Source organism: Microcebus murinus, chromosome 10 (genome assembly GCF_040939455.1).
Source record: "Microcebus murinus isolate Inina chromosome 10, M.murinus_Inina_mat1.0, whole genome shotgun sequence".
Lineage (NCBI taxonomy): Eukaryota > Metazoa > Chordata > Mammalia > Primates > Cheirogaleidae > Microcebus > Microcebus murinus.
In genome coordinates this window covers 52,432,818-52,444,922 of record NC_134113.1, presented here as the reverse complement: position 1 = coordinate 52,444,922, position 12,105 = coordinate 52,432,818, and the positions used below count along the sequence as shown (strand labels likewise).

The window sequence follows — 12,105 nt, the reverse complement described above, 5'->3', positions numbered from 1 at the left end:
TCAAATAGCTGGCAGAACAAGTGAAAAAAATAAAATATCAGTAAGGATACAGAAGATATAAACAGCAAATTAGCATACCTGATCTAATGCCATGTATGTAAAACTGCACTACTAATGAACGTTTTGACTTCTAGTATACAAGGAACATTTATTAAAACCAATACATTGTAATATTAAAAATGCCTCAACAAGGCCGGGCGCGGTGGCTCACGCCTGTAATCCTAGCTCTCTGGGAGGCCGAGGCGGGTGGATTGCTCGAGGTCAGGAGTTCGAAACCAGCCTGAGCAAGAGCGAGACCCTGTCTCTACTATAAATAGAAAGAAATTAATTGGCCAACTAATATATACAAAAAATTAGCCGGGCATGGTGGCGAATGCCTGTAGTCCCAGCTACTTGGGAGGCTGAGGCAGGAGGATTGCTTGAGCCAGGAGTTTGAGGTTGCTGTGAGCTAGGCTGACGCCAAGGCACTCACTCTAGCCAGGGCAACAAAGCGAGACTCTGTCTCAAAATAAATAAATAAATAAAAATGCCTCAACAATTTCAAAATATTGAAATCTTTCAGAATATTTTTTACCACTATGGAATTAAGCTAAAGATTAATAGCAAGAATAGAAAAAAAAAACTTAAAATGGTGCTTAGAAGGAAATATATAGCCTTTAATTCATGTATTAGAAAAAAAAGGCTAAAAATCAATGTTTCAGTGTTGATTTTAAGTAGAGAACAATAATGAAACATATGAAAACAAAGGATAAAGATAAAAGCAAAAATCAAGGAAATCAAAACCAAACATATAGGCCGGGCGCGGTGGCTCACGCCTGTAATCCTAGCTCTCTGGGAGGCCGAGGCGGGCGGATTGCTCAAGGTCAGGAGTTCAAAACCAGCCTGAGCAAGAGCGAGACCCCGTCTCTACTATAAATAGAAAGAAACTAATTGGCCAACTGATATATATATATATAAAAATTAGCCGGGCATGGTGGCGCATGCCTGTAGTCCCAGCTACTCGGGAGGCTGAGACAGAAGGATCGCTCCAGCCCAGGAGTTTGAGGTTGCTGTGAGCTAGGCTGACGCCACGGCACTCACTCTAGCCTGGGCAACAAAGCAAGACTCTGTCTCAAAAAAAAAAAAAAAAAAAAAAAAAAAAAAAAAACCAAACATATAACAGAGAAAATCAGCAAAGTCAAAGTTAGTTGTTTGAGAAGATTAACAAAATTAATAAAACTAAACAAGACTGATAAAAAGTAGAGAAAACAAATTTGCAACAACAGCAATGAAAAAGTTGAATGGCACAAACACAAAAAAAGATAATAAAAGGATCCTAAAAACAATTGTATGCTGAAAATTTTGATAATTTGGATGAAATAGACAAACTTTGAAAAGTACAATTTGTCAAAGCTGACAGAAGACAAGATAAAAAATATCAATAATTATTAAAAATATTATTAAAAAATTTAAAATACATATTAAAAAATTGAGCCCTTTATTTTAAAGAAGAAAACCTCTGGCCCAGATAGCTTACCAATGATTTTTCCAAACATTTAAGGAAAAATTAACACCTGTCTTGTATAATTCTTCAGGAATATAGAAACAGGAGAGCTGCCCAGACTTTATAAAAAACAATTATAACTGACTTACTTCCCGGGACTGGCTTTTCTCTCCAGATGGTTCCTCAGCTTTCTGATAATGTCTTTCTGATATGAGTTCTATGGTCTTTGTCCATTTGCTCTCCTGTGCATGGTCACAATTCTACCATATTTATGATGCTGTTCTGCCTTTGCAGACTGTTATTGTTCTGATAAAGGAAGAGGGGAGAGATTGTCTTTAATACAAAGGAGAATTTTCTGATTAGGGCAGAATCAGGGTGCAGTTGTATTTCTTTTGTATTAAGACTTCACTGATTAACTGCTTGGTGCCTTTTGTCCAGGCATGATAGTATCATATTCAGCCAATCTGAGTATGTGGTCTTATTGGCAGACATCTCTCTCTTGTGTTGCTGGTTAGACCATGTACAATAGCTTGATACCACTAAACATTAAACTCATCAAGCAAACTACTCTTCTTTATTATTTCACACTCACCAAACATATTTATGATTATAAACTTGGCTTCCCAAAGTTTTCTTACAGCCAGAGAATACAACCAGGCCAACATCAAATTCTTTTTTTTTAAATTTATTTATTTCAGGATATTATGGGAATACAAACATTTTGGTTACATGTTAATGACTTTGCCACATCCAAACAATGATTTGAGGCATGTCCTTTCCACCCTACAATCCTCACCATGTGAGTTTACCCATCCCCAACCTCTCAATCCCTAAACAATATTACTACCGTGTGGGCACCTTAGTGTTAATCAGTTAGTGCCAATTTGATGGCGAGTACATGTGGACCCTATTCTTCCATTCTTGTGATACCTCACTTCAGAGGATGGGCTCAATCTCTATCCAGGAAAATTTAATAGGTGCCAGATCACTGTTGTTTTTTATAATTGAGTAGTATTCCATTATATACATATATCATTTTTATTAATCCACTCATGGATTGACGGGCACTTGGGTTGTTTCCACATCCTTACAATAGTGAATTGTGCTGCCATAAACATTTGGGTGCAGGTGTCTTTATTATAGAATGTCTTTTATTCCTTTGGGTAGATGCCTAATAGTGCTATTGCTGGATCAAATGGTATTTCTATTTTTAGCTCTTTGAGCTATTTCCAAATTCTTTTTCACAGAGGTTGCACTAATTTGCAGTCCCACCACCAGCATAAGAGTGTTCCTATCTCTCCACATCCTTGCCAGCATTTGTTGTTTTGGGATTTTTTTGATAAAGGCCAATCTCACTGGGGTTAGGTGATATCTCATTGTGGTTTTCATTTGCATCAACATCAAGTTCTGATTCACTTGATTTTTGCTATAAATTGATAGGTAGATATTCTTTTGGTTTATATTTTAAGTCATTCTCCACATATCAAATTAACTCTGAGACACCCAAAATATCAAGTTTCTGCACCTGCCAACTTGGGCTCATGTTAATGTTATCCAGTTGGCCCTCTCTGTAGAGCTCACATCCAGCTTCCCCCAGGCACACCCTACAAACAAACATTTTAATGCTCATTGGGTCAATGCGTATTCTCTTTCTAAAAATACAGCCAAGGATATTATAGAAATTGGCTCAGATGCACACACAACTATACAGCCAAGGAGCCAAGGTTCTCAGTGCTTTCCCAACAAAGGGAATTTTGAAAAGAGGAATTTAGATGTACAATAGTTTTAATAAATACCGAGTGAATGGAAAATTCTACTTTGGCACAAATGTGGATAACTGCCACGATAAGCATGTTTTCCATCATCCTGCTGTTTCTATGAAGTAGGAAATGTCAGTGAGCAGACTCATCCTCCAGCAACGTGTTCAGATTTGCACCTGACCTCTTCTACACAATAGCTGCCAAGGAAACCTATGTTGGTTTCCGACCATGTATTTTTATTACAATGCAAGAAGCAAATAGCAGCATGTCAAAACTGTTCTCTGGAGAGAGTGATTATTATTATTATTATTATTTGCTTTCTTTGGCTTTCCCTATCGTTCAAAACCCGTTTGGGCACTCTCCAGTGTGTTTTGAGAGTGCTGACCATCACTTCTGACTAAAGGTCTCCACTGTGGTCGTCCCCAGAAAACACCACCTGTGAGTCTCCTGGGGCTTTGAGAAGCCCAGGCACGCAGACCAGTGGGCTCATCCAGTCTGCAGCAGCCGACAGAGACTACCACCGAGAGCAAGGCAGAGCTGGGCCAAATGAGGACCTGCTGTACTCTGGCACAGCCTGGCTCGAGGGAGCCACATAATTAGTACAAACATCATTGTGGTGAGACACCTCTCCAGCTCTATTTATTTTGTACATAAACCTAGCCATTACATTCAGCAAACATTTGTTAAACATCTGTGCTGTGTCAGACCATGTCCAAGGCACAAGGGCAATAAGGCAATACTCTCTTACATCAAAGCCCTTTTCACATGTCTCATCTCAGTCGACCTTGGGAAATTAAACAGGGTATATAATTGGTACTGCATTTCCATTTCACAAATGGGGAAGCGGAGAATCTGAAAGGTTGAGTCACTTACCTAAGGTCACACAGTTAATAAATAGACATTCTGGGACCAAAACCCAGGGATTTGATTTTTAATTCAATGCTCTATTTACTACATTGCACTTTTATTATTATTATTATTACACATTGTCATTTAGCATTTAATTAGAGGGTGTTTCAGATCCTTGGTATGTGCTCAGAGAAAGATAGTGCTTTCCTTGCTTATAATTCTGTGTTGTTAATACCATGGATAAGATGAGCCATAGGGTTCACGTTATCATTGCTTAAATCTGAGAGACAAGTTTCATCTCTGACCATTTAACAGTTTCCCCCAGATTCTATTTTTATTTTGCATACAATTCACTTTGTTGTATCAGATACTTTATCAACAAAATGAGCAAGATCTAAAGTTCTTTATGTATTTGGAATTTTTGAAGTCCAAAGTACATATTTTCTGTTGCACATTTTCTGTACATATTTTGGCTCTCGATTCTATCCAATTTGGAATTGAATTCTATGCTGTCATATCTTATAGTTACTTCTAATAACACTACAAATTCCTAGAGGAGAGCAACCATATCATGGCTCTGGGAGTGTGGCCAGGACTAACAATTTTTGCTGAATGGAATTTAAATGATGGCTGACCCGGCTACTCCCTAAATGGGAAGCATTAGAGTTAAATTGTTAAGTATGAAATTAGACCAAGACAGACTTCAGTGAGAGATCTAGTTCCACCGCTAATTTTGGGCACGTTATAAAAACCAACTAAGCCCCATGGTCCTCATTAGCAAATGAGGATGTTAATGGCCATCTCTTAGGCTCTTTGTAGGAATTAAATGAGAAGACTGTTATATGGTCTTAACACCATATGAACTACCAGGACACAATAACTGGTAGTTCTTATTATCAAGACCACTTTCTTGGATCTTTCCAGAGGTTCTTCTCTTATAATAACGTGATGTTTCTTTTCACTATCACAAACTGAAAGGTCAAATTACCAGAGCAAATTACCCATAAAGTATCCACCATAGAGGGCCATGTATTTGCTCAAAATAATTGAATAAGTATTTGCAATAGTGCTGGCTGCATAGTGGAAACAGTTTATTCTTTTCTTTCTTAGTTTTATTTTCTTTTGTGTTAATGTTTGTGGGTGAGTAATGGTTCCTTCAAACTAGATATTATTTTGAACAATTAAATTCATCTTTATACAGCAATGATAAATTAATTACTCCTACAGGAAATCGAATTTTTTAAAGGACATAAAACAGGAATCTGAATGCTTCATATAGTTCTTTAAACTGGGTTGGTTAAATATTATCTGTATTTATCAGAGAGATAAAATGAGCCCCAGTTTTAAGGGATATAATAGCATTTAGGAATTCAATTCCTAAATTGAATTGATGATCTCTTCAGGCTAATAATGAGCAAAATGAAAGCAGTGGTCCCCAACCTTTTTGGCACCAGGGATCGTTCTCATGGAAGACAATTTTTCCATGAACTGGGGTTGGGGAGGTGGTGGTTTTGGGATGATTCAAGCACGTTACATTTATTGTGCACTTTATTTGTATTATTATTACATGGTTAATGTATAATGAAATAATTATACAACTCACCATGGATTGGGGACCCCAAATTAGAGCATGTATCACATACGATCACAATGCTAGGTGTATGGTTTTAACACACTGAGTTTTTTAAAGCAAATTTAAATTTAAAGCAAATTTTTATCTGCTTATTTCATTGCTAAGGATGAGGATTTAAAAAAAAGATATGCTTGTTTCTCTCATTACATAATTATGGCAAAGAAAAAAAATCATCCTTTTGCAAACCTCTCAGGTTTCTCACTGCAATGGAATTAGCCTTTGAGCAGAAACTGTAATTTACCAGTGAGATTATGAATGGCATTCTCTGATTCTTTATCTTTTTCCTATACCTTGCAATTTTTCTACAATAAGCATATATAGTACTAATTCAGAGAAAAAAGTTTTTAGTTGTTATTTTTATTTTTGTTTCTCATTGAAAAACAAAAGGTGGCATGGGCAGGGAACCATGTCACCTTCATCAAGACTGGCCTAAGAATGTGCCTTGGGAGAGAAAGATTCATGGCTGTTGAGAGTTGATCCCAACCAAGAATGTTGAGCCCCAAACCTGGCAATGTGGACAACCGGCCAATAAGAAATATATAAGTGCCTACTAAGTGCCTCATTTCAGTCAGGCTTGTGTGGCTATCCTAGCATGTATGTATATTGCTGTAATGATCAGAGTAAAGAATAGTGCCTGGCACACAGTAGATGCTTAGTCAATATTTGTCAAATAAATGACAGGATGGGAATTATTATACAAAACAGGGGAAGTCAGAGTCACTTCCTACCTGAGAAGCCAGAAGAAGTTTTGCTCTCTGAAACTACAGTAGCTGATAATGAAGTAGGAATCATAATTAAGCAGAAACATTGATGCACATGATGCACATTAAATAATTATAAGTTTTCATGGTACTTTTTCTTATCACAAAAGCATTGTAGAATAATAGAATATACTAATAAGGAAAGAGAAGAAATATGTTAAAACCATTGTTTATGACGTAGGTATATCCTTTCACATGATCTTCTACACGTACCATGTAATTCACATGCATATTTTTTTCTTTTACAAAAATTGGAATCATACCATTTTGTAATTTTTTGCTATGTCAACAGATAGTCCCCTGCCACATTGTTTTTTAATGACAATATAGTATGACACCAGATGGACGTACACTAGTTTATTTACCCACATCCCTGTGCTCATTTTTTCTCTTAGAAACAATGCTACAATGAACATGTGATACCCAATCATAATAGAATACTTGATAGATTAAAGTGATTTCTCAACTATAGAGAACTTGCTGTAAGTTACTTTTCCTAAAGAAGCAATGGGACTGGCATTATTCATCAGAGAGAGAGAGAGAGAGAGAGAGAGAGAGAGAGAGAGAGAGAGAGAGAGAGAGAGGACCTTGTGTCTGCCCAGCACAGTGCTAACTGGCAGATTAAGAAAATAAACACTGAGTTGCACTAATTAGTTTTTTAATAGTCCATGTTCCTGGGACCTGGGCAACAGAGGACACATTGTTATGAGAAAATCAGGTTAATTTTTTGAAGTTGAAAGGAACTTTAGAACTAATCAATTGTTATATCCTCAATTAACTCTTGGGGTTTATAAACAGGGTAAAGGGTTTTGCTAAAAATGAGATCTTAGATCTCCTTGCCTCATAATACTGGTAGGTTTCTGTGATCACAGAGAGGTTCAATACTTTTATAATTAAAGACTTGGGGTAAATAAGGCTTTGGTTAAACTAACTATGTATGGCTTTAAACTAACTATGTAGGGCTTTCTGCAACCCCCTTAGCTAAAAAAACTCCATCCAAACAATGAAAACTGTATGATAAGTGAAAGAAGCCAGACACAAAAAAGCCGGACACATATTATATGATTTCATTTATAAAAAATGTCCAGAATGGGCAAATCCATAGAGATAGAAAGTAGATTAGTGGTTGCCTGGGGATAGGAAATGGGGAATGGAAGTGCTGGGTATGGGGCTTTTTGGGGGTGATGAAAATACAGACGGCCCCCAACTTATGATGGTTCAGTTCATCTAATGATGGTTCCCAAAGTGAAAACTTAAGACTTTTCAACTTCACAATGGTGTCAAAGTTACACATTCAGTAGAAACTATGAGTACCCATACAATTGTATGTCCAGTATTCAAATAAATCACATTAGACATTCAATACTTTATTATAAAATAGGCTTTATGTGAGATGATTTTGCCCAACTGTAGGCTAATATAAATGTTTTGAGCACATTTTAAGGTAGGGTGGCCTAAACTATGATGTTCAGTAGGTTAGGTGTGTTAAATGCATCTTTGACTTACAATATTTCCAATTTATGATGACTTATTGGGATGCAGTACCATCATAAGTCAAGGAGAGTCTGTATCCTATAATTAGTGGTGATGGTTGCACAATGTTGTGAGTAAACTAAAAATCAGTGTATTATGCATTTTGAAATAATGGTGAATTTTATGTTCTGTGAATTTTACCTAGCCTATGTCAATGAAGATTGAAGAGATAATAATGATCAGATGGGTGAGTGGTAATTACTTAGAGTTGCCCCTTGTGAGCTCTTCCTGGGAGGACATGTAGCTCTTCCCCAAGTAACCCCCACCCAATTTCTAGTCAAGTAAAGGGGGCATCCAGAGAAACAAACACCCTGTGCACACTGGGAGTTCAGAAAGCACAGAAGCCAGGGTTTGAGCCTGCTCTGAAAATATGTCTCCATATTGTGAGTGACATAGGATTGGGTGAGAGATCTGGTCCTATAGCAAATCTTGGGCAACTTATAAAAATCAACTGGAGTAGGCCAAGAGAACAGGTTGCTATAGGAGCTGAGTGCACTTCTAGAGTTGCTGGGCAAAGGTATGTGCTTCCTGTGGGCTAAGAGTTAACTTACATTATAAAAACCCTATTAAGAGTGCTGCCCACCAGAGTGAGGAGACCTCTACACGAAGCTCCTGTTTGCCTGTAGAGCCAGCAACCCCCGTGAACTCCATCTCCAAAGAACATCCAATGTGCCTCCTAGGTTATAAAAAGGGCACGATAAATGTCTGCCAGTGTCCAAATTACACCTGATTGCAGGAAGCATGCTAGAATCAAATGAGAAAGAATGTGAAAGCCCTTCAAAAGATATAAAGTGCTATTAGAGTGTTATTAGTAAAAATGACTTTAGAATCATCAAACTCATGCTATAACAATTTCTTAGATCTCTAATTCCTTAGCTCTTTGATTACAACCTGAGAAAATCTGGAAATCACAAGGCTGGAAGAACCCCTGAGATTTCATTTCCTCAACTCGCTTGCCTAGAGGCAGAAGTTATTTCCAAACCCAGCCAGACACTCACATGACCACATCCAGATCAGCACACTAGATTCAGAATTATCTCAACTGTCAAGTCACTTTCTTTCTACTATTCCTTGGAGCCATTATCGAATGGTCAAAAATACCAATAGATTATGTCATGTGGAAGAGACCAGAAGAATATCTGTCCTATTTTAAACTCCTGAGAAGGCAACTCAACCATCTGTCTTGGCAACCCATTCTAGGTTGGATCCACACTGGCAGAAACATCTCTCTTCTGTTTAATCTAAATCCTTCAAATAGACCCTTGAGATAATTGCATCCCATTTCATTTCCAAATAATTTGGAACACAGTTGTTTACCATCTGGGTTATAGAATTATATAAAGTCACAGGGTTGTAGTGACCAGTAAATAAAATAATGTAGATGTCTGGCACATAATAATGGCTGAGTATAGATTTATTATTTCCATCATTGTATGTATTGGGATTCTGTCAGTCACAAGTGACATAAGCACAATTCAGAATAATTTAGGCAAAAAAAAAAATGAGGGAGGTGGAAAGTATAATTAACAAGGAAATTAAAGTGTGCAGTGGCCTTCAGCTACTACTGGATCCAGACTCAAATCATGTTTGTAGGGCTCTTCTTTCCCTTTCTTTCCCTATGTCTTTCAGACAGACTTTTGAGGTGTAAAGAAACAGGATAGCAACCAGAAGATTCAGGTGGAGTAAACCATTCCTTAACCACCTTGAATAGGTTCCCCATTCATCAGTTCATTCATCAAAAATGTACTAATGTGTCAGCCAGGGTTCTAGAAGCTGAGAATAGAGTAGTGTCCAAGACAGATAAAATTGCTGCCCTCATGGTATTTACCTTCTAGTAGAAAGACGAGATCTATTAGAAGAAGGCAAAGAGGTGAAGGAATGCTAGAAAGATAAAAATGTTTACCCTCCACAAAATAAGGGCACATCTTACCTTATTATATCACACCATTAAGGTCAACTCTCACCTGCCTCTTTCCCCAGCTAGTAAAACCCACTCTTTCACAACTTTCTTCCTCTCCACAAATGTATTAAAACCCCCAAATCAGGTCTTCAAATGGATAAATAGCCTTGTCTGTGGATTTTAAGTGCATTTGGCCTATTTATGTTGTGTAATATCTGCATAATGTTTATAAGACTTGCCTGCAGCTATAAAAAACATAACCTTCCCATTTCCATTTTTTTAAAACTCACTTATTCTTCTTAGACCATCTTTGTATTAAATATAGGTCTTTCTTCTGCCTTCAAGGTTTTCTTTGAATAGAATGTTAGCAAAATACTGCAAAAACCTGGTCATTTATTAGTCCTTTGAAAAGTATTTCTCTGAGTAATTTTAATTCTATTTATCCGTGTTAGCCATTCCAACTCCATAAAAATGAAGACCTAGGGACTAAGATTTATTTTTCAGAACCCCAGGAAGTGTGGCCTAATATTAGAAAATCTCAGTCTCTGCCTCTCCCTGGGGAGCTCACAGTGAGGAATGCCTGTACTCCTATGCGAAAATTTAACTTTTCATGAAACTGAAGCTAACCTGAATCAAGTTGTCCTCACTTGAAAATGTCTTGATTTATCACTGCTATTCCAGCTTTATTTCACAATCAGGCTGACAAAATTAACAATGCACACAATTCTACTTAAATTAGGCACTGGTCTGACAGATCTGTGCTCCCACAGAAATAACTCGGGGACAGTGTAGGGACCAACTTTCACTAAAGCCAAGACTGCATAAGTGTGGAGGGGTATGGGAGGGGGGAAAGGTGGTGGCTATTGTCTTAGTTTTTATTTTTCAAGTGATATTACAAGTTATCTGCCCTGCCCTGTTTTCTCCATTTGGTCTGCTATTCTTCATGCTGCGGTTAGCATCTTTTGCCAGCGCAGTAATTTCTTTCTTTTAATCCGGATCTAATGGCCAAATGGGCCATTTGGCTCAGCCAAATCCCATCGCTAAAACTTATCTCGGAATTAAACAAAAATGGATTTTTAATCGAAAAGCTCATCAGTCTCATGCCCTCTACCTCATTTTCGAACGGCCTTGTCCAGCTCGCACCTTCTGTGCCGGCTGGACCCCAGCGCTCCGGAGTGGGGACCCTGCCCACCTCTAAGGTCCCTGGACGGCGCGAGCCACGGACACACGCTCAAAAAAGGAAAAGAAAGAAAAAGGACCTGGCTCTAGGATTACTGTTATTATTATGATTATTTAGGTTAATACCCCTATCTTTGCATTCGAGCCAGAAGGTCGGCTCCTAGCCTTCTTTTCTGCTGCCCTTCTCCTCCTCCTCCTCAAATTGGGCACTATCCCTGACGCCGCCTTCTGAGTTAGGAAAGAGATGGAACTTTCCCAGGGAGGTGAGGGGTGTCCCCGCCGCGCCCTCCCGGTACCCTCCCTCAAGCTGAGATCCCTGTCGCTCCAGAGGAAGCGTGCCAGACTTCCCTTCCTCCCCGACCTCCTCCCCAAATGTGGGCGGGGACGTAAAGCTGCTTCTGTGTTTATTTTGTAAACCTTGAAAGCCAGCTGCACTTAGGTCCAGAAAGCCCCCTAGGCCCTCGCCCCAAAGCAAAGCTCTGAGGTCGGAGGACTGAGTGAACAGGGTTGGGGGAGAGACGCGCTCTGCGCGGCCGCGACAAAGTGGGGACCCCTCCCTCTGGGGCTGGGCGTCTCCGCCTTAACCTTCCCCGACCCACCACTGCCCCGCTTTGGGCTGGACGAACGGACACCGTTGGCAGGACAGTGGATGGGTGCGTCCTTACCCGGGGACGCGAGTCCGGGCCTCGGGTGTGGACCCCGCCCCCGCCCCCGTCGGCGCGGAGGTTCTCCAGGTCCCCAGGGCGGCCGGGGCGGGAAGCGCGAGGCGGCGGCGGCGGGGCGCGGGGCGGCCTGAGGGGGGCGCCGGCCGCCGCTCGGATTGGCTGCGCCGCGCCCCCTCCCGCGCCGCGCGCCCCGCGCCCCTCGCCACGCGCCCCTTCCCGCGACCGGGAGCCGGCTCCCGCAGGAGGGAGGGCGCGCGGGGGCGGCGCCGACTCCCCGACGCTGGGCGCGCGGGAACCCGGGTCCTGCCGCCTCCCGAGCGCGCAGAGGCGGGGCCGGCCCGC

At 40.1% G+C, this 12,105-nt stretch overlaps 1 protein-coding gene across 3 annotated transcripts in view; it reads right to left on the bottom strand.

Moving 5' to 3' along the window:
• The window catches only part of PCED1B (PC-esterase domain containing 1B), a 214,286-nt gene that overhangs the window by 190,779 nt on the left and 11,402 nt on the right, over positions 1–12,105 (bottom strand). For all 3 annotated transcript variants that reach the window (XR_012921433.1, XM_076007205.1, XM_012752252.3), the window contains exon 2: positions 1,633–1,789. The gene's annotated coding sequence lies outside the window, so the exon portion shown is untranslated. The remainder of the gene's footprint in view (positions 1–1,632; positions 1,790–12,105) is intronic.